At 43.4% G+C, this 27150-nt stretch overlaps 1 pseudogene; it reads left to right on the forward strand.

Annotated features, from left to right (window-relative positions):
• Positions 1-7082: 7082 nt before the first annotated feature.
• On the forward strand, positions 7083-7745 carry LOC116458406 (adenylate kinase 4, mitochondrial-like; annotated as a pseudogene).
• The last annotated feature ends 19405 nt before the right edge of the window (positions 7746-27150 follow it).

Below are 27150 nucleotides of genomic sequence, written 5' to 3' on the forward strand. Positions count from 1 at the left end.
AGGGCAGGCTTTGCTCTCTGGTTCTTAATCGTTTTCATTTTCTTACCTCAGTAAAACAACAGTAGCCTTGATGCAAGGAGTAATGGGAAACTGTCTTTCCTATGGTTTAGTCATAAGAATGTTGTGGTGATGGAAAGGGAGTCCCTGGGATATGCCAAATCCCAGGTGCTGGCATCGTGTACTTTAAAGTCATTGGCAACACTGCAGAAACTCCTGCTTTGAAAGTATTGCCTTTAAACTCTTTTGCAAAGTGCAAAGGCACTGAAGCTGCCCATCATTGGAAATGTAACATTTCTAACATTACATGTCTAATGAGGCCTTTAAACTGGCAGTACTAGTCTAAGATAGCAGGGTCTTGGTCCTTTCCCTATGAAGACAAGGTTTCTTGCTGCCATAATTATTGGATACTAGGGGTATTTCCATTGCCCCAGGAGCTGGGTTTCCAAACTCAAAGCAAAAATGGGCTCCAAAGAAACTTTCTCTGAATTTTTGCACTACCACAAACAGATGTTTTAGTCTCTTCCTCTTGCACATAAATCTCTGTCTGCTCCATTAACACTGCCTCATTTAAGAGAGACCATTGGATTCTGGCTTTCTTATTGCATTTTATTGGATCGTCACACAGCCTTGGTTGGGGCTCCTGGGGCAAGTCCATTTATAGGACCTGAGAACCAACCCATGGCCCCAACAAGCAGACACTGCTTTGGAATGAGAACTCACCTTGGTGATCAGTTGTGGGCTTTAAGGATTAAGCTGGTTAATCAAGGATGACCCTTGATGATAATACAAGGGTTTCAGTTTAGGCACCAATGTTATGTATAAAATGAAGAAATGTGATTTTTAGCCTGACACAGTGGCTCATGCCTGTAATCCCAGCATGTTAAGAGGCTTAGGCAAAAGGATAGCCTGAGGCCAGGACTTTAAGACCAGCCTTGGCAACACAGAGACTCCGTCTCTACCAAAAATAAAAAGTACAAAAAATTAAAAAATTAGCTGCGCACGGTGGCACACACTTGTAGTCCTAGCTACTTGGGAGTCTGAGGCGAGAGGATGTCTTTAATCCAGGAGTTTGAGGCTGCAATAAGCTATGATTGCACCACTGCACTCCAGTGTGGATGACAGAGTGAGACGCTGTCTCTAAAATAAATAATTAAGTAGGCCAGGCATCGTGGCTCATGTCTGTAATCCCAGCACTTTGAGAGCCTGAGGCAGGAGGATCACCTGAGGCCAGGAGTTCAAGACCAGCCTGGACAACATAGGGGGATCCCATCTCTACAAAAATAATTTAAAAATTAACCAGGCATGGTGGCACACACCTGTGGTCCCAGCTACTTGGGAGGCTGAGGTGGGAGGATCACTTGGGCCCAGGAGGTAGAGGCCGCAGTGAGCCAGGACTGTGTCACTGCACTCCAGCTGGGGTGACAGAAGGAGACCGTATCTCAATAAATAAATACATACATACATACATACATACTTTAAAAAAAAATTAAAATGTGATTTTTTAAAAACTCTAACTTTTAAAGGACTAGTGGTTGGATTGTGTCTAAAGGGACAGCCCCTGATTATCTGACCACTTTTGGTAACAGGAGGGACTACACTCAACTGGCCCCATGAAAAGAGAAGGGCCCGGAGCCATCTCCCCAGGGTGGCCTGGAGAAACAGAATGAGCAGTCCCCCTCCCCTGATGTTGCTGTTGCACCTGCTGAGATCCTTTGACCTTGGACTATTCTTTTTCTGGGCAGACCAAAAAAAAAACAAAAAACAAAAAAAACACCCTTCCTCTCTTCTCTAGGGTCAACACCAGAGCTCTGCCAGCACTGGGAAGACAGTGTAGCCCTAGGGTCCCTTACTGGCTTAGTACTTTCCATCTCCTTCTCTTGCCAGGTCTCCAGAGGCCCTGTCTTGTGGATCTGCTCCAGTTACCTGTCCACTTCTTAGTGAGAAAGGAATCTGCTTTTAGTGCCATCTGTAAAAGGAGACAAATAGGTCTTTAATCAAGATTGACACACATGGCTCCTGCTTTCTCCTTGGTAAAGGTGGTACTGAATACCTCAACAAAATAGTAAAAAAAAAAAAAAAAACCCAGCAAGTATGATTTTGAAAACTCATCCCTGTACCTTGAGTAGAAAGACTGTAGAATATATTTCCTTAAATCTTACTTTTTTTTCTCTCAAATTCAGCACAGCTAAGGCCAATGATGACATCCTGGGATAATACTTTGAGTTATTAACTGATTTTTTTTCCCTCTCCAGTACTTTACTTTTTCTTAGCTTTTACACACACACACACACACACACACACACACACACACACACACCCTAAGCCATTGTGGGTTCACTGCCTCTCAGAAATGCAGAAACATTTTGACAGAGAGCATAGCTTCTTACTAGGTCCCTGTCTCAGTCCATTTTGTGTGGCTATAACAGAATACCACAGACTGGGAAATTACAATGAACAGAAATTTATGGGCTCATAGTACTGGAGGCTGGAGCTCCAATATCAAAGTGCTGGCATCTGGTGAGGGCCTTCTTGCTACATCATCACATGACAGAAGGAGAGAGAGTGAGAGAGGGTGGGGGTGGGGCAGTGAAATGACCCTTTTATAGGGAACCAACCACCATAATAATCCATTATCATGATTACTGGGAGGCTGAGGCAGGAAGATCACTTGAGACCAGGAGTTTGAGACCAGCCTGGGCAACACAGGGAGACTCTGTCTCTACAATTTTTTTTTAATGAAGCCAGATATGGTTGCTTATGCCTGTAATCTCAGCACTTTGGGATGTTGAGGCAGGAAGATTGCTTGAGGCTAGGAGTTCGAGGCCAGCCTGGGCAACAGAGTGAGACCCCCATCTCTACAAAAAAAAAAAAAAATTGTGGACCGAAGTTGATAAAATTGTCCTTGCAATTTTCATGGCCACTAGAGAGAGGACGTGTAGTATGTCACTGGTTACGTTATCAGCAAATGGCTCTGAGCTTCATTCATTTGCTCACTTATCCATCCATTTTTATATTAATGTACAGCTGGCCAGACACTGGAGACATAAAGATGAACGGAACAGAGCTCCTGCCCTCACTGTGCTTGCTGGCAGTAAACTTCATCCCTAAAATATTGACAGTGCATTTATCCCAGTTTTAAATATAAATGCTTCCTTCCTTCTTTTTTTCTTTGGAGACAGGGTCTGGCTGCAGACAGTGGCACAATTACAGCTTACTGCAACCTCTGCTTCCTGGGCTCAAGCAATCCTCCTGACTCAGCCTCCCAAGTAGCTGGGACTACAGGCATGCACTACCACACCTGGCTAATTAAAAAAAATTTTTTTTGTAGCGACAAGGTCTCACTATATTGCCCAGACTGGTCTTGAACTGGGCTCAAGCAATCCTCCAGTCTTAGCCTCTCAAAGTGCTGAAATTATAGACATGAGCCACTGTGCCTGACGAATGCTTTCTTAATAAACTTAAGTTGAGCTTATTTAGCATGTAAGAATTCTTTATTAAGATATTAAAAATTCTGATACTAAGACCTGTGTAATACAGGGGTGTGGTTTTTTTCAAATTATATCTAAGGCTGTATTTAAATTTAGTAAATCTAAATACTTAGTAGTAATAAACTTGAATGTAGCTATGTAGCGTGGCACAGTGCCTGAGGAATAGCAGTCACTCAGTAAATTATAGTACGTCTCTGTAGTAAGCATCAACTATGTGCCAGGCCTTACTTGTAAGAGAATTAACATAATTCCTCATTAAGGTGAGAAACAACTTAAGGCTTTGAAATAGTTATGGGTAAGTTGGGATAGCAAATACCAAGCACATGTGCCTCTATTTTCCTTTTTCTTACCCGTGACAGGCATTGTCAACTGATCACAGGTCTTTCTCATTCCCTGAACTTCGCCTCGGAACTTCTCTCCATAAAAGATGTTGCCCACTTGCCATTTCTAGGCCAGGAGGAAGAGATTGGAAGTCTGGAGAGTCTTTCTTGTTTTGTCTCAGGGTAAGGCTGCATGACTTTCAGATTAGTTATTAAATTCCTCAGAGCCTGTGTTTACTTATCTGAAACTACGGATCATAACTTTACCTAATTATCATATATGATTCTTGTAAGGTTTAAATGTTATGAGAGGTGGGGAAGTGCTTTGAAAGGTTAAAAAAACAAGTCACTCCCAAGAGAGTAGCAAGAACTCCCATAATTCACAGAAATGAAAGTGTCTTTGCCAAGGAGAGTATTCCATTAAGTCTTACTGTTTAGAACAGAGAAGATCCCGTTTCAAAAGGACTTCCTGCCAAATAATTAGGAAAAGGAAAAGAGGAAGCAAATGGAAAAGGAACACAGAGAGAGGACGTGACTTGGAGTCAGAGGCATTAGAGTCAAGTCTAAATTCACCTCTTGCTAGCCATGATGTTTGGAATAGGTTACTAAGCTACCATGCATTACATGGAGCAAACAATAGTCACCTCTCAAGGTTATTGGAAGTATGAAATGAGTTCATGTCTGCGAGAGGGACTAGGGCAGAGCCAGGCATATAGGGACTTGGTGAACTCCCAGCCTCAGTGAGGGGAAGGAACCACTGCTTGAAGCCTGCCTGGTCCCACACAGTATAGAGAATTAGGTTTTGCTCTGTTCCCATCCATCCATCCTTCCAACTTCTATGGAGCATGACTACTTGATGTTGAACTTGGAGAGTGTGTGCATTGTTGTTGAACATTTCTCTGACCTCAGAACCACCATGAGGGAGAAGAGAGCCATGCATGATGTGATTTGAGGAGTACCCCCAGGATCCCACTTGCCCCACAATTTTACCTTAAGCTTTTGAGTCTCTCTTCGGAGAACTTCTCTTTACCACTCTGACTCCTGTGCTCTGGAGGAGGAGGTGGGCCTCCCTGGGCAATTAAGGACAGCTATGGGCTAGCAGAATGCATGCCACTGAGTGGAGGTATGCAGGGCACTGTGTGCAGCACAGAGGCTGGGGAGGGATGATAGGAACCCCTGTCTTTGAGAAAGTTATTACAGTGAGCCAGGAGCTCTGGAATATTTTGTCTGGCTCCTCTTTGCATGCCCAAGTCTTGCTTGTCCTTGTAGGCTCTGTTCAACATGGTCTTACCCTCCTGTGAGCTCATGCAGTGCTTTAAACTGTCCCTCTCTTTGGAACTTCTCAGCACTGGGACTAGCAATATAATCATATTTTTGCAAAGACATGCCTTCATCTCCCATCATTTTTACTTCCCCAATCTGGGTTCCTGGTGCTGACTCAGAGCCCTTCAAACCATACTCTTTCTTGCCTCTAGAAAACTCTTGCTGACTATTCTGTGGCCACACTCACTGCCCTACTTGTTCCACTGATGAGTGAATGCTCCTATGAGAGCACTAACCCTCCTTCCGTGAGGTCTTTCAACCACTTGCCTTTCTTCTGCTCTGGTCTGTAAGTTATGCCAGGACAAAGATTTGTCTTGGGACCTGTCATATCCTGGGCACCTAAAAAAGAGTCTGGAATATAGGAGGTGCTCAAATATGTGTCAGTTGACTATCAGCTCTTCTTTCTGTACTGTGAGCCCTTAGAGAATGGAGTCGACATCTTCTAATATTTTTAAGCCTCTACTAGACACCTCACAGAACATAGCTTATTGCTAGGTGCTTAGTAAACGCTTGATGAACAAAAGAATGAGTGAATGCATGTCTTATAAAATGGGCAGATCCCGAGGGATCCCAGTCAAGGCTACAGATAATGTGGGATGATATGCTGAATATTTTCTAGATCTCCTGCAGATCCATTGTCCACCCTTGCTTACCCTGTTTGGTACTCAGGAACTTGAGCTTTATAAGATGGTATTGACAGGTTATTTTGACCTCTGGTTGGGTTCAGTCAATGGGATGTACCAATAGATTGTAAGTAGGGAGAAGAGTGAAGTCTAGGTATAGTAGATCCTCATCATTTGCAGATTCTGTATTTGCAAATTCGTCTACTCACTGAAATCTATTTGTGATCCCCAAATCCATTTTCATGACACTTTCATGGTCATTGAGACACACGCAGAGTGGTAACAATTTTGAGTCGCTGGAAGTGCACGTCCCCAGCCGAGGCAAACAAGGTGACACAGACTCTGCCTTCTTATTTCAGCTCTCATATTGAAAAAAATTTCGGCCACGCACAGTGGCTCATGCCTGTAATCCCAGCACTTTGGGAGGCCAAGGCAGGAGGATCCCTTGAGCTCAGGAGTTCGAGACCAGCCTGGGCAACACAGCAAAACCCCATCTGTACAAAAAATACAAAAATTAGCCAGGCATGATTGCACAGGTCTGTAGTCTCGGCTACTTGGGAGTCTGAGGTGGGAGGATGGCTTGAGCCCAGGGAAATCAAGGCTGTGATGAGCTATCATTGTGCCACTGCACTCCAGCTTGGGTGACAGAGTGAGACCCTGTCTCCAAATGAAAAAAAAGAAAAAAAAGTCATGGTCCATTTAATGTCATGTTTTCCACATGGTTTTCATTGATGATTTCAATGTTTAAAATGGCCCCCAGGAGTGGTCATAAAGTTACTGAAGTGTCCTTAAGCCCAAGAAGGCTGTAATGTGCCTTGCAAAGAAAATTCCATGTATAAGTTTTGTTCAGGCATGAGTTACAATGCTGTTGGGTGTAAGTTCAAAATTAATGAATCAACAATATATATTAAATAAAGTGTCCCCAAATCAGAAACACACATAAAACAAGGTTATGTATTGATTGGTGAAAATGTGACCAGACACTCGCCAGACCTAACCCTGTATTTCCTGTAGGAGCAATGGTTCAGTATTTGCTAATTCAGTGTTTACAGTGACTTTATGGAAGGTAACTACTGGCACAGGGCTGAGTGAGTCCCTGCACAGGGCTAAGGGAAGGGGTTGTCTTAAAAATCTCTCCTTCCCTGAGTGGGAGAGTAACCAGAGTACCACAGCCAGCAGAGGGTGCCAGAGGTTGGGGCCAAGAAACAAAGTTCTCGGTGCTCCCTCCAGTCGTCTTGGCTGCTCCTTTGGCCACCCCACTCCTCGCAAAGGCAATGGCTTCCAAAATCCTGCACATGGTCATCCTCCGGCCGCCCCTCTCGGCCCAGAAGTTTGGTCTCCAGCATCTCTCCAATGGCCATTTCTTGTGGGAGAACACCAAGGCCAACACCGAAGTTAGTGACATGGCAAAACAATAAACAGGGAACAGTCTTTCCGTTCCAGACCATGTGGTCACACACCTAATGGTGTCAGAGATGGAGAACAGGTATGCCCAGCACTGGCTCCCAGATGGTTTCCTGAGGACTTTAGGACAAACTGAAGCCCTGATTTGAAGACAAAACGTATGAAGTGGATGTAGTGATCTGTTTGAAGAGTCCATTCGAAACCCTTAAAGATTGTCTCAGCCGACGTTGGATTCACCCTCCTTGCAGCAGGGTATATAACCTGGGCTTCCATCCACCTGGTGTACGTGGGATTGATGACATCTCTGGGGAACCATTAGTCCAGCAGGAAGATGATAAACTCGAAGCAGTTGCTGCCAGGATAAGACGGTACAAGGTTGTGGCAAAGCCAGTCATTTAATTATGCAAGAGGCCAGGCGTGCTCCACCATTTTTCTGGGATGGAGACTGATAAAATCTGGCCCTACATCTACATATTTTTCTTAACAAGATCACACCTATTCAGTCCAAAGAAGAATCAGGAAGCTATGGTCACTTGTTCAATTGTGTGTGTAGTATTGGTGCTACGTCCAAATTAGAAGCTAGCTGAGATAGCTTGCAGCATCTTTCTAGCTTAAATGGTGAACTCTTAGGAAAACTAATGAGTAGAAAGAGCTCATGAAATGCCCTTTAAAAAGAAGGGCCCCCTGCACATGTTTAAGGTATCTCTGCACATGTCTCAATCCCTCCACAAGAAAGCAACTCAGGCTGGATTTCAAACAGCATAGAGTCTAAGCTCTAGCTGATTTTTGACAGTTGTGTTGTTGCTAAAGTATCCTTTTTACAAGTGATGGTGGTGGTTTTTGGTTCTCCTCATCCCCTCAAAGGCTGTTGAATCACAGCACCAGTAAGCCTGAGAATGCTAAAGCCTCTAGCTCAGGCTTTCTCCCAGATTCTCTGGTATGTGCCCTCCTGGTGACAATGAAATTGGCTAATTGCTCTCAGTGGTCTCGAGTGACTGTGTCCACAGTTCATCTGTCATAGTAGGAATCACTCCTTTTTTTCCTCATCCATACTCCATGGAGTCTCTCCTTTTCAGACATCCTAGGAGGAAAGGATTTGGCTTCTATTTTTTTTAGACTATATATTTTTGACATCTGTTTTTTCTTAGGCTATTACATTTAAATTATTAAATAATACAGATAATTACTGCTTTTATCTCTCTCAAATTTTTCTAAGAACTGAGAACAAGAAGATTGCTTTGAATCTCTTCATGCACTGGGAACTGAGCTATGATAGAGGGTGTTATTAAACTGCTGGTCTGAACTCTCATGGACTGATGCTTCCCCTTTCTGTTACTGTGAAAAGATTCAACCCCTAAAAGTTTTTTGGCAATCCCCAAAGTCTTTTGGGAATCCTCAAAAAACATGGGAAATATTAACCTACATAAATGTTGAAAGATACTGTCTTACGTATAGAAGTAATAAGACCAGGCCGGGTGTGGTGGCTCACACCTGTAATCCCAGCACTTTGGGAGGCTGAGGAGAGCGGATTACCTGAGGTCAGGAGTTCTAGACCAGCCTGGGCAACATGGCAAAACCCCATATCTACCAAAAATATGAAAGATTAGCCGGGCATGGTGACACACGCCTGTAGTCCCAGCTACAGGCTGAGGCACAAGAATTACTTAAACCAGGAGGTGAAGGTTACAGTGAGTGAAGATCACACCACTGCACTCCAGCCTGGGCAACAGAGTGAGACTGTGACTCAAAAAAAAGTATAAGACCATGTGGAACTACTGACTAATAAATAGTTAAGCTTTTTGTTCAAGACAGCAAAATGTATTTTGAAAATGCTGCTACCTCTTGATGCTGACAGTGTTTTTCTCCCATGAATGACCGAAGCATATTATAAATAATTGGTAAAGGGAATGAAGCTGGTTGGGTGGAGCAAAAGGGTGCACTAGCTATGCCTAGACTGAATAGAAGAGTGTTATGATGATGAGAAAGCAAAATCTTTATTTTTTTTCTATTCCAAAGATTCACTCTGATTCATCCTGACTAGTACTGACAGTTTATGGAAAATCTCAGCTGTTCTCTTTCTAGCACCTAGATACAGATGTGAGCATGTCCCCTTCTCCTCCTCCAGATCCCCAGTAAGACTTCACCCACAGCAGCTTCTTTCTCCCCACTGGAGAAAGAGTTGGGAGCCCAAACCCCTTTCTTTTATCTGATCACCTGGCCACAATTTATCCCCCTTTGTTAAAATGATATATAAGCTCCATGTCTAACTGCTTATTTGGCTCTTCACTTCTTTTCTGTGAAGCCCCCATTTATGTAAAAATATTAACATCCATAAAATGAATGCCTTTTCCTCTGTTCATCTGTCTTTTGTCAGTTTAAAGCCTGTCTGGAAGACAGATAGTCTCACCACCCTAGGACAGTGCTACTCAGGGTGTCCCTGACCAGAAGCAAGGCTACATCTAGAGAGCTTGTTAGAATTGCAAATTACTGGGCATTCTAGATCTACTAAATCTGAAATTCTGTGGGCAAAGACCTGGGATCTGTTTTCATAAGCCTTCTGGGTGATTCTAACACATGCTCGAGTTTGAGTACCACTTCCTGGAGAGATGGGCAGGGGGTAGTGGGAGGGTGGGCACGGAGCACTTGTTTAGGACCCTTGTCAGGCTCTCTAACTCCCATCTGCCTGGCTTTCCATGATTTCCTGGTCCTTGTTTCTCCAGGCCAAACCACGTTTAGGAACACACACAATCTGGAGTGCAGAATTCTTTGAACTTTATCTAGGTGGCTGTTTCTTAACCAACAGATCATGGTTTCTTACAGGACACATATGGCTGTTCTGGGAGATGAACACTGAAACCCCAGGGCATCTCTGAGCACAGCAACAGGGCAAGAGAGAAGATAAGTGACATGGTGAAGGGGATCAGGTTATACCACCCGAAAGTATGCCACCTTGGCATATGATTATTTTGGGCCGAAAGCAATGGAGAAATAGCAGTTGTAAGAAGAGCTCTCTGCCCTTTCCTTTTCTGCCTAGAAGCAGGACATAAATTTCCCTTTGTGAAGGTGGCATAAATTTCCACCCCTCTCCTGTACCAGAATGAAGAAAGTGACCTATCACTAGAGACAGAAAGCTGGCACTGAGATGAGTTGGCATAAAGACACCGTACTAAAGCAACCCTGGCTTTCCATTACTTTCCCTATATACTTCCTAGTCACTTTCCTACAATTTTTCACCGCCGGAAGCCCAAACCCGTTTCCTTTGTCCATAAAATAGATGCCTTTTCTCCTGTTAATCTGTCTTTTGCCAGTTTAATTCTCGCGCCCCAGACACTGAACCTAAGAGGGTAGAGGAAAAGGTTTTTGCTTGTTTGTTTGTTTTCTCCCCTGTAGTGGAAAGAACAGGTGAGATGACCCTGTAGTCAGGAAAGGATTTTTATCTCATTTACAAAAACATGTTTCAGTGTGGTGAATTGAATCCTACCAGTTGCTGTTATTAATTTTTCTATATCTTCCCTGATTTCAAAAAGCATGTTTGAGGCAGCTTATTAAAATACATACAAGGTTAAAAAAATAGATAGCTATCCTTAGGATTTGCAAGGTGTTCACTTAAAACATTCTTAAAATGGTTGGCTTCTTTGCTGATAAGGCAGTAACCAAAGATTCCAGATTTTGAGCACATAAAAAATTCTGCTGCTATGGCGGGGTACAGTGGTTCACACCTGTAATCCCAGCATTTTCAAAGGCTGAGGCAGCTGGATTACTTGAGCCCAGGAGTTCGAGACCAGCTTGGGCAACATGGCAAAAGACCATCTCTACAAAAAATACAAAAATTAGCTGGTGGCAATGCCTGTAGTCCCAGCTATGAGGGAGGCTGAGGAGGGAGATCACCTGAGCCTGGGGAAGTCAAGGCTGCAGTGAGCCTTGATCATGCCATTTCACTCCAGCCTACATGACAGAATGAGACCCTGTGTGAAAAAAAAAGGAAAAACAAAAAAATACTCTGCTGCTTACCTGTGCCAGAAATAGCAACATCTAAAGTGAAGACTGAAGAAAAACTTAATGACTGCTTGATTACCCTTAAGATTCTACATTCTTTGTAATGTTCTTTGCATTTCAAAAGCAGCCTATTTATTGCAGAAATTTATTTAACCTTTTACTTTACTTGAGCATGTATGTATGTTGCTTCGATAAAAGTAATGACATAAACCTCTAGATAATCTTAGATTTCATTTTTACTTTGAAATGGGAGCTTTTTTGTTTATAAGGTCATGAAAAACTAAGTGTTTTTGTTAAGAAATAAGATTTTTTAATGGCAGAAAAAATGACTTGTTGACTCATTATGAAATCAAAATCTCTCCAATTTTTTAAAAAACTACTTCAAGCCATTCGTTAAGTAATATTCCTTTGTAAATCATCTTAGATTTAGTATTATAGTGTTTTCTCAATTTTTGTGTGTGTTAAAATCAGTTTTGTGGGGTGTATGTGTGTGAAGGGGAAAGGTGACTCACAGTCACAGTACCTAGTTTTGCAACTTTCAGGCCTTGGTTTTGTAGCTCCAGCTGCCAGAGACTTAACAGCTAGACTGATTCTGAGTAAGAACAAAAGGGTTTGACCATAGAAGGAAGTTCCTTTAAGATCCTTGTGAAATGGTTATAATAAGCAGGTTGACTCTTGCCCCTTGGAGAGCACCACCCTGTGTAAGGCTGTTATGATCACGAACCTTCCCTCGCCTCCTCCCACTTCTGTATATTATCTGTGTGCATGTGTTTCTTCTCTCCATCTTTCTTGCATGCTCTTTTCTTTTTCTCTGTCTGACCCAAGAGAAAGAGTAATGTATTGATGGAAAGTCTTTAAATAGTGTAATTAATTCATTTATAGCATGTCAGAATAAATCAAAAAAGGATATTTCTCTGTAAAAAATAGTTAAACAGAAACAAATGAAAGAAAAGCTATGACAGGAAAATAAGATATAGCAAAGTGTATGCCATAAGGTGCTGTATGATTGCTAAAGGTGTACCTCAGATTTGGCTCTGAGCTTCCTAGTAGATAGAGAAAAGAGAAGAACAAATCAATTACAAGATGCACTATGTTCACAAATTGGAAACATCTCGGAGGCTTTGCTTGATACCAGCACAGCATAGAGATGTTGTGCCTAAAAGGGCTAACATCTTCAGATGTTGTTCTGAAGGGCCTAAAAGAGGGAAGACAGTGTGAGATCTTTGGGAATAAGTCAAGGGGGGATGTCAGGCCATGGGCAGTTCCTGGATGGGGGATTGATTTGAGGGTGAGGTAACTGATCAAAGCTCTAGAGTTTTCAAAGGATGCAACCTTGTTCCTCATTCATTCTGTATTCTTCAGAGTCCTGCCCTACCTCCTCAGAGCCTGCAAGCTAGGACATGGCCAGAAGGCTAGGGTGGAATTACAGGGCGGCTGCCCTTTCAGGTATAGCATTTGGTACCACTGTTCACAATGGCCATGGGTTTCCAACTCTGACTACACATTAGAATCATTTGAGCCATTTTCCAAAATTATACAATTGCCTGGCAACATCCAAATTAACTGAATACTGGGATTGGGCCCAGGATTTTTTTGTTGTTGTTGTTTTTGGGTATTTTTGATGCTTCATTTAGTTCTTGTGTAGAGTGAGAGTAGAGAACCACCGACAGTGAGCATTTTCAGAGGTTTACGAACTTGACGGTATCTCAGTCACATGAGGAACTTGTTAAACATTCAGTTTCCTCAGCCACACGCTCCCTCCCAATTCCCCCAACCACCCCAGAAGGCCAGGGAATTTTCTATTTCTTTCTTTCTTCTTCTTTTTTTCTTTGAGCCAGAGTTTCATTCTTGTCACCCAGGCTGGAGTGCAATGGTGTGATCTTGGCTCACTGCAACCTTCACCTCCCAGGTTCAAGCAGTTCTCCTGCCTCAGCCTCCCAAGTAGCTGGGATTATAGGTGCCTGCCACCACGCCCAACTAATTTTTGTATTTTTCATAGAGATGGGGTTTCACCATGTTGGCCAGGCTGGTCTCGGGGAATTCTCTATTTCTAACAAGGCACTCAGGGTAATTCTGATGCCGATGATCCACAGAGTCACACTAGTCCACACAGTTAGGGGAGAGACATGGGCCCTGGCCTGCTCTGATAACAGCAGGCTGTGTGACCTTTTGGGCCCATTCCTTAAACACTCCAGGTTTGTTTCCTCATTGGTAAGAAATAACCTGTGGTGCCTACACTGCAAGGCCTGGATTGAAATCCACAATCCCACGATTGTTGTGGGAAGTCAAGGACCCCAAACAGAGGGACTGGCTGAAACCATGGCAGAAGAATGTGGATTGTGAAGATTTTATGGACATTTATTAGTTCCCCAAATTAATACTTTTGTAATTTCTTATGCCTGTCTTTACTGCAATCTCTAAACATAAACTGTAAAGATTTCGTGGACACTTATCACTTCCCCAATCAATACCCTTGTGATTTCCTATGCCTGTCTTTACTTTAATCTCTTAATCCTGTCAGCCGAGGAGGATGTATGTCGCCTCAGGACTATGTGATAATTGCATTAACTGCACAAATTGTACAGCATGTGTGTTTGAGCAATATGAAACGTGGGCACCTTGAAAAAAGAACAGGATAACAGCAATTGTTCAGGGAGTAAGAGAGATAACCTTAAACTCTGACTGCCAGTCAGCCGGGCAGAACAGAGCCATATTTCTCTTCTTTCAAAAGCAAATGGGAGAAATATTGCTGAATTCTTTTTCTCAGCATGGAACGTCCCTGAGAAAGAGAATGCGCACTTAGGGGTAGGTGTCTGAACTGGCCCCCCTGGGCATACCTGTCTCTTATGGTCGAGATTGCGGAGGTGAAATATACTCCAGTCTCCCGTAGCACTCCCAGGCTTATTAGGAAGAGGAAATTCCCACCTAATAAATTTTGGTCAGACCAGTTGATCTCAAAACCCTGTCTCCTGATAAGATGTTATCAATGACAGTGGTGCCTGAAACTTCATTAGCAATTTTAATTTCGCCTCAGTCCTGTGGTCCTGTGATCTCGTCCTGCCTCCACTGGCCTTGTGATATTCTATTACCCTGTTAAGTACTTGATGTCTGTCACCCACACCTATTTGTATACTCCCTCCCCTTTTGAAACTCCCTAATAAAAACTTGCTGATTTTTGTGGCTTGTGGGGTATCACGGATCCTACCAACGTGTGATGTCTCCCCTGGATGCCCAGCTTTAAAATTTCTCTCTTTTGTACTCTGTCCCTTTATTTCTCAAGCCAGGTGACACTTAGGAAAATAGAAAAGAACCTACGTGATTTTCAGGGCAGGTCCCCCGAAACACCATGGATATGATTCTGTGTTCATTAATTTCAAGTCTGCTTGCTAAGAGCAATAAGGCATGTGTGAGTTTGGGGCATGGGTGGAAGAGTGCCCTTTGGCCTAGATTTTACTGTCTTGTGTCAAAATTTGGGTGGATTTATATGTGATCCAACTGGTAGGTAGCTAAACTTACCATTGCTAGCAGAGGCTCTTCTGTAAGAACCAAACATGCCCAAACTGTGCTAGAACAGAATAATTTATTTTAATAGCACATGTGGCTCTGAAATAAACTTGTTATAACAGCATGGGTTTTATTAACCAAGAATCATAGGACAACATATTGAAGTGAGGATATCACTTGGTGATCTGATTCTACAAATACCACCTTCTGAACAGTGACCAAACCATGACCTTGTTTATGGGAAATGTCCAATTAGTGTACACAGAACCACACCGAGTGGTGTGGGAAGAGAGATGAGGGAAGTGGGCATATCAAGGAGCTGGGGTTGGGTTCGGGCTCTAGTCCTGGCCAGGACCCCCTGTCTGCTTTGGCTAAGTCAGTTCTCCTCCCCCAGACCAGGTTGCTTATCTGTAAAATGAAGGTGCTAGATTAGTATCTGTAGGATCCCTTCTCTCCCCTATAGGCTGTAAAAATCAGACTAACTGGGCTGGACGCAGTGGCTCACGCATGTAATCCCAGCACTTTGGGAGGCCAAGTTGGGCAGATCATGAGGTCAAGAGATTGAGACCCTCCTGGCCAAATGGTGAAACCCCGTCTCAACTAAAAATACAAAAATTAGCTGGGCGTGGTGGCACATGCCTATAGTCCCAGCTACTCGGGAGGCCCAGGCAGGAGACTTGCTTGAACTCAGGAGGCAGAGGTTGCAGTGAGCCAAGATCGTGCCACTGCACTCCAGCCTGGCGACAGAGCAAGACTCCATCTAAAAAAAATAAATAAATAAAAATAAAAAAAAATCAAACTAACTGTAAAACTAAAGCATGAAGTGGCTTCTCCACTTGGTTTCCTCAGCTAGGTCAGAACCCACATCTAACCATAGTAAGCCACATAGGTCCCTCCTCTTTCAAGTAGGCACCTGCACTCAAACCAACACCTCTGTGAACCAGTCCTCACCCACTCACTCTTTTAGAAAGGTGATATTCAACTAGCCTCACAATAATTTCCAGCACAAATAAACTTTGCAGTCTTTATGTTACAGTCCTGATGAATCCCAAATTCTAGCTACAAACAACCTTCAAACAAGAGACATTTTTCAGAGTGGAGGTAGGGAGAGGTCATTTAGCTCAGTGGTAAGCATTCAAGCTCTGAACATTAAAAAATAATTAGTTCCCTAAATCCTTGTAGAAAACCAGAAATGGCTAGCAATGACCTATAAATGAATTATTGACAAAACCACTGAGACTTCTTTTCTTTCTGCCACTCCTTGTATCCGGATGTGTATTAGCTTCCTATGGCTGCTCTAAGAAATCGTTGCAAACTTAGGGACCTAAAACAATACAAATATATTATCTGACAGTTCTGGAGTTTGGAAGTCTAAAATGGCTCAGCAGAGCTGTGTTTGTTCTGAGGGTTCTAGGGGCAGATCCACGTCCCTGCTTTTTCCAGCTGCAGGAGGCTGTCTGCATCTCGTGGTCACTCCGACCTCTTCTTCCATTATCTTGTCTCCTTCTCTTACTCTCCTACTTCCCGATTTCCTTCATAAGGGTCCGTGTGTTTACATCAGGCCCACCCAGATAATCTGTGATAATCTCACCATCTCAAGGTCCTTAAGTTAATCACATTTGAAAGTCCCTTTTGCCAAGTAAAGGAATACATTGAAAGGTCCTGTGGATTAGGATGTGGACATCTTGAGGGGGCTGTTTTTCTGCCTACCACACAGACTCATCTTCAGATCCCACCTCAGCCATTTAGTGTCTGTGTGACCTTCAGTAAATGATATACTTTCTCTGAGCCTGAGTTTTTCATTGATAAAACCAGAATAATAATAAGCCCATCTTACAGGGTTTGTTTTGTTCTGATTTTTTTTGATTTGGGTTTTTTTTTCTTTCTTTCTTTTTTTTTTTTTTAGACAGAGTCTTGCTCTGTCGCCCAGGCTGGAGTACAGCGGTGCCATCTCGACTCACTGCAAGCCCCGCCTCCTGGGTTCACGCCATTCTCCTGCCTCAGCCTCCCAAGTAGCTGGGACTACAGGCACCTGCCACCAGGCACAGCTAACTTTTTGTATTTTTAGTAGAGATGGGGTTTCACCATGTTAGCCAGGATGGTCTCGATCTCTTGACCTCGTGATCCACCCGCCTCGGCCTCCCAAAGTGCCGGGATTACAGGTGTGAGCCACCATGCCCGGCCGATTTTGTTTTGTTTTGTTGAGGATTAAATAAGGGAAATACTGCCTGCCTGGTACATGGCACACACTCAATACATGTTATTCTTAAGACAAGGAACAAAATCGGGGTTTTAGTGAAAAGGCCATCTGGGGGTTGGGTGCAGTAGCTCACGCCTGTAATCCCAGCACTTTGGGAGGCCAAGGCAGGTGATCACTTGAGCTCAGGAGGTCAAGACCAGCCTGGGCAACATGGTAAAACCCCTTCTCTACTAAAAATACAAAAATTAGCTGAGTGTGGTGACACGTCCCTGTGGTCCTGGCTACTTGAAGGGCTGAGGCGGGAGGACTGTTTGAGCCCAGGAGGTAGAGGAGCAGACTGCACTACAGCCTGGGTAACAGAATGAGGCTGGGCCTGTTTATAGTCATCCACATTGAGCATCACAGTCAGTGATGATATTCGGGTTGATAACATAGATGCAAAATTCTAATCTTCAAAAAACATTGAGTAATTGTAAGAATTGAAAAAAACAAAGCCCATATTTTCTAGATCTAACAGTGAGTTAAACAGCAAATTCAATTTATCGGTGTCTCTTCCCTCCATCCCCTGGGCATTCTTTGTAGCTGAGGGCTGCCTGTGGGCTGCTGAGCATTGGTGCTGAGAGGATGCAGGAGAGAATATACTGAATCTGGTTGGGGGAGGCCATTGCACCCCTGTGGGAAACTTGAAGGAAATGGTTTCTGTTTGCCATGCATCTCCACAGCATACCCATTCGGAGTTTCCTAATTAAAGGGCCTCCAGTTCCATGCTGAACAGGAAAATCAACTATTCTGCTTGGGTCAAGACGGAATGTGATATAACTCAAATAGAACGGGGAAATGTCTATGAACAGAAACAAGTCCTCCATCCTTTCGGACAGGAATAACCACCCCATAAAACAAGTGATTAATGTGGAACTACAGGGATAGCAAAGTACCTGAGCTATGGACCAGTTGCAAAGGCTTTGAACCATGATGAAATAAATATGAAGTCTTCCCCTTCACACCCACGGGAGTAAGTGCTTGCCCAGTCCTTTGGGAAATGTAGTTAGATGTGATAATCACACATACATGAGTGAAACCACGCAAGGTTCCCAAGAGGAATCTATCTGACATAATCACAGGTTACACCGCAAAGTACTTTGGCAGCTACAAACAGCTTCCCCATACTTATATCATTTAATTTTCAGGGTAACCCTGTGAAATGGCCAAGGGAGGTTTTAATATCTCTGTTTTTACAGATGAGGAAACTGAGGCTCAGAGAGATGAAATGACTTCCTTAAGGACACACAGCAAATTAGTAGCAGAGCCAGGATTTGAGCCCAGATCTGTGGGCCACTGGGTGGGTGGCGGGGAAGGGGTCATGCTCTACTTTTGGCAGCCTTCCGGTAAGACTGTCCATCCGTTGCCTTAATAGTGACATGGATGCAGGCTGCTTTTGCTTGCTGTCCCTGGCCTTACCTTTAAGCTGTGCCTAGCTCCCAGAATATTCTACCATCTTGCTTCACAAAGTGTGGTTACCTAGTGAGGTAAAGCACAGCACGAACATGAGCAGGGGGTGTGTTGGGGTGCAGAATCCACCCCACCCAACCTCTCCAGACCCAGATCCCCAGGTAGCGCCTAAGCACAGACAAGTTCAAGAAGCACTGACCGGCCACATTTGCCCATCCAGGACTGCCTGACACTCCAGAGTGGCTTCTTTTCTGCCCTTCTCCCTGACCCCAACACTCCGAGGGCCTGAACAACAGTTACGCTAATTGCCTCCCTCCCAGAACTTCCCCTTAAACCTGCCCATTGTTCTGTGGCCTCAAAAATACTGCTCAGGCCTACTCAGTTCTCCTCAGTCTCCTCACAAAAATGCCCAGAGAGCCCTCAGCAAGGCGTGCTCTCCTGAGGCAAGAGCTGACTCCAGTGTCTGCTCTAAGAGGGCACCCTACAACCTCTCTTTGGTGTAATCAAGGAGAACCAATTTGAGTGTTTTCTTTTCTTCACTGGAGAATCTGTGGCAGAAATAACAAAAGACACTGGAAGCAAATGGAAGGGAGTGATGAGGTGGAGTGCGATTAACCCACAGGCTGGAAGAACTCCCGATAATCTGTCAATCAATCAATCAATCAATCAGGAGTTAGTTTTGTGAGAGAAAAAGAGAAGATAACTTGAATAAGTTACTCTCTCTCTCTTCATCCTCCTCCCCACTCCCTCAAACTGTAAGAAAGTTACTTTTAATATTATTATTATTTTGAAATGGGGTCTTGCTATGTTGCCCAGCCTGGTCTTGAAGTCCTGGTTCCAAGTAGCTGGGATTATAGGCACAAGCAAAAACACCTGACAAGAAACTTCCTTTTAAGAGCACAGATAATTTGTCAAATCCTCTCAAAGTCACAGGTCAGGTGCATTAAAAGTTTAAGAAGAAACAATGATTTATAAAAAAATTAAACCACCACCACCACAACAAAAAAAAAACACTGAAAGTTTTCTGATGCAAACAAAAACAAATAAAACACGGTGATTCAAGTTTTAAGGTCGACAAATGCAAGTTTAAGTTTCAAAGGCCCTACGCTGCCCCAAGGAAGAGCCGGCGGGGGTGGGGGGACATTTTCCCCTGTTCGCCTTGGCAGGAAACCAAGCTAAACCACCATAGGGGCCAGGACACATCCTGCCATCTGAAGAAAACTACGAGGCTGACATGCTCAAAGCAGCCATAATTTATGGTAGACCAGTTGGGAAGAATGTGATACTTGCTGACTTTTGTTTCTGTAGCAGATGGTGACTTTGGAAGACCTGAGGTTCACAACCAGAAAATTTGACTGTCAACTGGAAATATATTTATGGTTTCCTGCAAGGCTGATAAAGTTGAAAAATCCACCCATATATAAACAAAAAGGGGATGAGGAGGGGTGCAGGAGGTATGCCCAGGCTTCTTCCAGAGGAGTTCCTGCTCTGCTGACCAAGCAACTCCTTGACAGCTCTCCGCAAAGGTGACAGCAGAAGTTTCTCTTTAGCTCTCACAAAGATTGACTGTAATCTTCTCTGCTAGGGCCAGGCGTGGTGGCTCACGCCTGTAATCCCAGCACTTTGGGAGGCCAAGGAGGGTGGATCACTTGAGCCTAGGGGTTTGAGACCAGCCTGGAAACATGGCAAAACACCATCTCTACTAAAAATACAAAAATTAGCCAGGCATGGTGGTACATGCCTGTAATCAGAGCTACTCAGAAGGCTGAGGCACAAGAATCGCTTGAACCTGGGAGACAGAGGTTGCAGTGAACCGAAATCGCATCACTGCACTACAGTCTGGGGTGACAGAGCAAGACTCTGTCTAAAAAAAAAAAGAAAGAAAAATCTCCTCTGCTAGGCAGCCTGTGGCTACTTGGTCACTTATATCTGAGTCTGGGCAGAAAGAGCTGGAAGGCTGCAGGAAGGAAGTCTCAAGATGTGTAATGTTAGTGTTTTCCAGGACAGGGTGTCTAATTTTAAGAGGAAAGATTTTTTTTCCTTACCCCTGGTAAGGAAGTGTATGTTTGATTGTAGGTCTGACTGAGATTCTTCTCCTGGAAATGCCATCATACTTCACAGAACATTACCCGTCAAATTAAGTCTGTGCCGGTGTTGGCCAGGGGGTGGAGAAGTGCTCGTTATTTTCCATAGCCAAGGTTCCAGGATGCACTGCTCTTCCCATCCTTCCTCCCTCCAGGACACACAAGAAGAGTAAATACAGCTGCATATCCCCAGGCTTGGTCTAAAATCTAGGAGGGCTGTAACTCTGCCTTTGCGTTTTACAACGCCAGTGTGTTCAACACTCTCCGTGGTAGGGGATGGGGATGAGAGAGAAGAATCCATTTCAGAACATTTGTTGTAGCAGAGATCTTTGGCTCTGCATCAGCAAAAACTTCAGAAAGTGTTCTGCTACTTATTCATTGTTCCTGCAAAATAAACAGAGCAGTGTGGCTAGAAGTGGAGACGGGGGCATTTGACAAGACTGACCTCTCAACGAAGAAGGAGAGAAGAAAGAGACTTGGCTAGCTAGCTACATCTGATACATTCTAGCACTATAAACTTTCCCCCAAATCTGGACATAAGAATCCCACGAATAACCTGATCCCCACTCAGGGAAATATTTTATCTTTAATCAAGTATGTCCTTGAGGGCTTAAAGGTGAGGGCTCAGAGGTTTCAAACTGGCAGCTGGTGGGTGGAATCCAGTTTACACACCTATTTTCTTTGGCACACAAAATGGTCTTCTCTTTTTAAATTTATTTCCAACATTAACAGAGCAGAAGGTTTCACATAAATATCTGAGTTTCTGTCATTTCTTGAGAAAATAGCAGATTTGGCTGTGCTGAGCCCCAAATTCTGCAGAGCTATGGTTACTGTTACTGATTTAGGTGGAGCCAGGGTTCTAGTTCTCGCCAGTCCTTACCACGCCTTCTAACCTTAACCTGACCCGTTTTATTCCATCACCTTATCTGCCCATGTCAGGAAATGGTTTGTAAATGCTCTTTTCTGTTCCCTAAATGAGTTCCAATTACCTTGCTGACATAATAGCACTTTTGAATAACAAGTCTATTTGTCACTTGGCTTTTTGTATCTGAATCTCTTAATTTGGGCTCCCAACTTTGTGGAGCTTCTTAAAGATTAGCCTTATCTCTGGCTAGGATATTAGAATCATGAAGGAATGTGAGAGGGAAACAGCTTTTAAAACTTTAGGCTATGAATTAAGCGATTTCTTTAGCCTTTTCTAAAGAATCAGCATCTCTGCTACAGATCTGTTTATTGATTTTCTTTAAAAAACGGAGATCAGCAATCCTGATTTAGTACTTTGAATTGCTTGGAAGTAAGAGGCTACTGAAATCCAAGGCACTTATTATCATCACAATTTATAACAGCAACAGAGTAGCAAATGGCTTACTGAACGTGAACTTGGGGAGGCATTTGTCTCTGGAATTAAGACTTCTTTTTATAGTCTACTTGCTACAGTCAGCTGTGAATAATATACAATTAATAAGTTTGTTTCTGATTGAGGTGAAATTTACATAATATAAAATTGTTTTAAAAGCGAACAACTTTGTGGCATTTAGTACTTTACAATGTTGTGCAAACCACAGCTATCTAGTTCCAAAAACTTTTCTTTTTTTCATTTTTCTTTTTTTTTTTGAGACAGAGTCTCGTTCTGTCACCCAGGCTGGAGTGCAGTTGAGAGGTGAAGCCGGCTGGGCTTCTGGGTCCGGTGGGGACTTGGAGAACTTCTCTGTCTAGCTAAAGGATTGTAAACACACCAATCAGTGCTCTGTGTCTAGCTAAAGATTTGTAAATGCACCAATCATCACTCTGTAAAAACAGACCAATCAGCACTCTGTAAAATGGACCAATCAGCAGGACGTGGGCAGGGCCAAGTAAGGGAATAAAAGCTGGCCACCCTAGCCAGCAGCTGCAACCTGCTCTGGTCCCCTTGCATGCTGTGGAGGCTTTGTTCTTTCTCTTTTCACAATAAATCTTGCTGCTGCTCACTCTTTGGGTCCGCACTACCTTTATAAGGTGTAACGCTCACTGTGAAGGTCTGCGTCTGCGGCTTCACTCCTATAGTCAGCGAGACCATGAACCCACTGGGAGGAACAAACAACTTTGGATGCGCTACCTTTAAGAGCCGTAACACTCACTGCGAAGATCTGTGGTTTCACTCCTGAAGTCAAGCAAGACCACAAACCCACCACAAGGAAGAAACTCCAGACACACCATCTTTAAGAACTGTCACACTCACCGCGAGGGTCCGCGGCTTCATTCTTAAAGTCAGCAAGACCAAGAACTCACCTGAAGGAACCAATTCCGGACACACATTGGCACAATCTTGGCTCACTGCAGCCTCTGCCTCCCGGGTTCAAGTGATTCTTGTGCCTCAGCCTCCTGAGTAGCTGGGATTACAGGCACATGCCACCATGCCCAGCTAATTTTTTGCATGTTTTAGTGGAGACGGGTTTGACTATGTTGGCCAGTCTGGTCTCGAACTCCTGACTTCAAGTGATCCACTGGCCTCAGCCTCCCAAAGTGTTGGGATTACAGGCATGAGCCACCACACCTGGCCCCAAAACATTTTCTTCACCCAGAAAGGAAACCCCATACCTTTTAAGCAGTTGATTCCATTCTCCCCTCTGCCCTGTCCATGGTAACCACCAACCTGTGTTCTGCCTCTATGCAGTTAGGTATTCTGGATATTTTAAATGAGTGGAATCAGATAATATGTGACCTGCTGTGTCTGGTGTCTTCCACTTAGCACAATGTTTTCAAGGCTCATCCCATTGTAGTACGTATCAGTACTTCATTCCTTTTTATAGCTGAATCATATTGTGAACAAGTTTTTATAATTTTTTAAAAATAGAGAACCTATTCTTTGTACTTCTGGCTTTCTGTTTATGGATTGCTAATGTACCAAGGGGAACTAAAGACTTGAGATGAGAAAAGATAACAGGTTTTTTTACACCGCCTTTCACCAAGAAGGAACTAATAAAGAGGTACATACCTGCGAGGGTATGAATGTTACATACCTAGGGGTAAGGAGAGCAGAACAGTGACACTTAACAATGAAAAAGTTGCCCTTTAAGTAAAATATAAATCAAGTTCACCTCAGGCTCATGTGACAAATTGCCTTTCATCAACTTTAAATTAGGTTGCTATGAAAGAATTTGGCTAAGCATTTTCTACTGCCTTTCATCCATCTAGCCAACTACAGAGCAGAGGAGTGATTGGCCTCTCTAATGCCATGCAAATGAAGGTTTTAATGCCATGCAAATGAAGGTTCCAACCACAGAATAATAGCAACAGCTGGCACAGGTCTCCTGATCTAGGGCGTCATGACAACCCTATTAACCCCACTTCTTAGATGAAGAAACAGGCACAACAAAATTAAGTTATTCATTGGAGGATACGCCGCAGGTTACAGAAGAACATACAGGAGTGCTTTCAGTGCAGCACCCATGCTCTGAACTGCGGCATCGTACTGCCTCTTGCATCCCTATTTTCCAATGTGGTGTGGCAAGGTGCTACACAGTCCTTCTGGCCCTGGGGGACGGGGAGGGGCAGTGGGCATGGGTAGGGAGGGAGAAGATGGCAATGCAGACCTGACATTCATAAAGCTGCAGGAGGGGTGATCTGGCCCAGGATCATCACAGTTGACCTACATCCCTCTTGGACATGTGAACCCTTGGCTATGGCATGGTTTACCATTTTAGCTTATGTAGGAATCACAGATTACAGGATTCTACCTCTAGAGTTGGATGCAGTAGACTCTCCCTCCCTCCCAACCTCCCTCCCTCCCTTCCTTCCTTTCTCTCTTCTCTCTCTCTTTCTTATTTGACGAAGTCTCACTCTGTCACCCAGGCTGGAATGCAGTGGCGTGATCACAGCTTGCTGCAATCTCAGTTTCCCAGGTTTGAGTGATTCTCCTGCCTCAGCCTCTTGAGTAGCTGGAATTACAGGCATGCGCCACCACGCCTGGTTAATTTTTGTATTTTTAGTAGAGACGGGGTTTCACCATGTTGGCCAGGTTGGTCACAAACTCCTGACCTCAAGTGATCCGCCCGCCTCGGCCTCCCAAAGTGCTGAGATTACAGGCGTGAGCCACCGTGCCCGGCCTAGACTTTCTGCTTATGGATTGCTAATGTACCAAGTAGGTGGGTAGGACACAGGAAGATGATTTTTTTAGCAAGTCCTCACGTGATTCTCATATTACATGGTCCTCAAACCACACTTTGAGAGATATTTGCCATTTTCCTACAAGATCCATTGTTGTCTCTTTTCTCCTTTGGGCATCTTGGAAAGCAGCATCTGCAGAGGCTATTTTAGGCCAGTAAAGACCTGAAGAAGGTCATGGAGCCTGAACGCCAAGTAAAACCGTTCCAGGACACAGCCTGCAAGAGGGCTTCTGGGGGCTGTAGGAGGAGATAGCTACTTAGAGGGGGGCTCAGGAAGTGCTGGGGGTCTCCAGGTGCGCACACCTAGATGTGCTGAGCTCTGGCAATGTAAACTCTCATGAATGTTTTAGTTCACTAAAACAATCGAGTTTCAGCATGGAGCAAATTCACATGAGTCAGTGACACTCATTCCCGAACTGCTGAGTCACCACCTCCTGTGTCTTAACTCACCTGTCCCTGCAGCCCAGTGGAGAAAGTCAAACAGAGCGCTGGGTGTGTGACCCTCGAATAAATCCCTGAGACTTCCGGGTTCGTGGGTTCTTCTCCTATGGTATGAGGAATGTGCTATGAAGGAGGGAAAAGTAAATTCAAAATCCAAAGCCATTAAAAAGTATATGCACCAATTCTTCTCCCAGGTCACAGGCTGAATTTAAAGAACAATGATTAAGTGAAAATTCTCTCGAGTTTTTTTTTAATTGGTTCAGCAATTGATTAATTACTGAATCTTGACCCTAAGCATTTTTGTCTAGAAATGTGCTTGAGGAACACAGGCTGGAGATCAGCTTTTTGACATTGCATTCCCCTCCTGGATCACGTCCATGTTGGAATCAATTTATAAACTGCCTTCCTAAGGCTTAAAATGATGGTGATCTACAGACAAGTGCCTTCCTAGGCACAGGGTTGCTAGAGACTGACTCCAGGCCCATGGCTCTTAAAGGGAACACTGAAATGTTCCCTTAAAGGGCAGAAATGGTGGAAAGTAGAGAAATGAGTAGAGGGGGAAAATCACCCAGAGATAACCACCGTTATTGCTTCAGTGTTCTTTCCTTTCATTTATTTACTATTCACTAGTATATTCTTATCTATTTCCATTTTGTGTCTTTATTTTTGTATCTTATCTATTTCCATTTTGTATCTTTATTTTTTTTTGTTTCTCTTAATATTTACAATGTGAGCATTTCCCTCATGTTATTAAACAGACTTTGGTAATGTTGTGTTTAATAATATATGACGTTCCAAACTCTGAATGTACTACAATTTAGTTAACTCTTATTTTTATATGCTTAAGTCATTTCCATATATTTGATTTTTATAGATGAGCATCCTTTTGCATTTTTTGAAATCACACCTTTGATAGATGTCTACATATGAAATTGCTACATCAAAAGCCATGAATTCTTCTTTTTTTTTTTTCATACAGGGTCTTGCCCTGTCGCCCAGGCTGGAGTGCAGTGGCACTATGGCAGCCTTGACCTCCTGGAAGCGATCCTCTCACCTCAGTCTCCCTAGTAGACGGGAGTATAGACATGCACCACCACACCCAGCTAATTTTTTTGGTATATTTTGTAGAGATGGGGTCTTGCTATGTTGCTCAGGCTGGTCTCAAACTCCCGGACTCAAGTGATTCACCCACCTTGACCTTCCAAAGTGCTGGAGTTATAGGCATGAGCCACTGCACCCTGCCTGTGAATTCTTTTAAGGCTCCTGGTTCCAGAAAGGTCTTTTCAATATGTATTCCTCCAGCATCACATAAAAGTGCCTAGAAATAAAGTGTTTGCCAGCAGTGCATATTATAGTTTTAAAAAATAGCTTTTTTTTTTTTTTTTTTTTTTTTGGAGACACAGTCTCATTCTGTAATCCAGGCTGGAGGGCAATGCGTAATGTTGGCTCACTGCAAGTCCTGGCCCATGTGCCTTTTGGAATGCCCTTTCTTGCTTCCCACCTCAGCCTCCCGAGTACAGGTGCATGCCACCACGCTCAGCTAATATTTTTAGTAGAGATGGGGTTTTACCATGTTTCCCAGGCTGCTCTCGAATTCCTGGCCTCAGGTTATCTGCCTGCCTCAGCCTCCCAAAGTGCTGGGATTATAGGCTGAGCTACTGTGCCCAGTGAAAAAATGCTTTTTCAATGTCATAAAAATGGTCCACATTTTCACATGCATTCCTTTGCTACTAAAAGTGAATGGTTTACGTATTTTTCTATTGAGGCGTTGATATTTTTCTTACTGATTTTTGTGCACACATGCATATACACACACACAAGAAGAGAAAGAGTGAGAAAGAATAATGTATATAACACATATTATCCCCTTTTTAAAAAATTTTTTTGAAAATCATGTCCTCCATTTGTCATTTGACTTTTCATCTTTTTGGTGACTGTTTTTGATGTATAGAAGTTTTCAATTTTGTGTAGCTGGTATGTGATTTTTCCCTTTATGATATCTTCCACTTGTCTTTTGATTAAAGAGTCCTTGTACTTTTGAGTCTTAATTATTATAAATATTTAATTATATTCATCTTATTTTTGCACTAGTTAAAAAGTTGTTGATATTTGATTCTGAATTGTACTTGAATATTGTGGGTGTGTGTGGATGTGTGTGTAACATAGTATGAGG

The sequence above is a fragment of the Hylobates moloch genome, unplaced genomic scaffold (genome assembly GCF_009828535.3).
Source record: "Hylobates moloch isolate HMO894 unplaced genomic scaffold, HMol_V3 SCAFFOLD_19, whole genome shotgun sequence".
NCBI classification, from domain to species: domain Eukaryota; kingdom Metazoa; phylum Chordata; class Mammalia; order Primates; family Hylobatidae; genus Hylobates; species Hylobates moloch.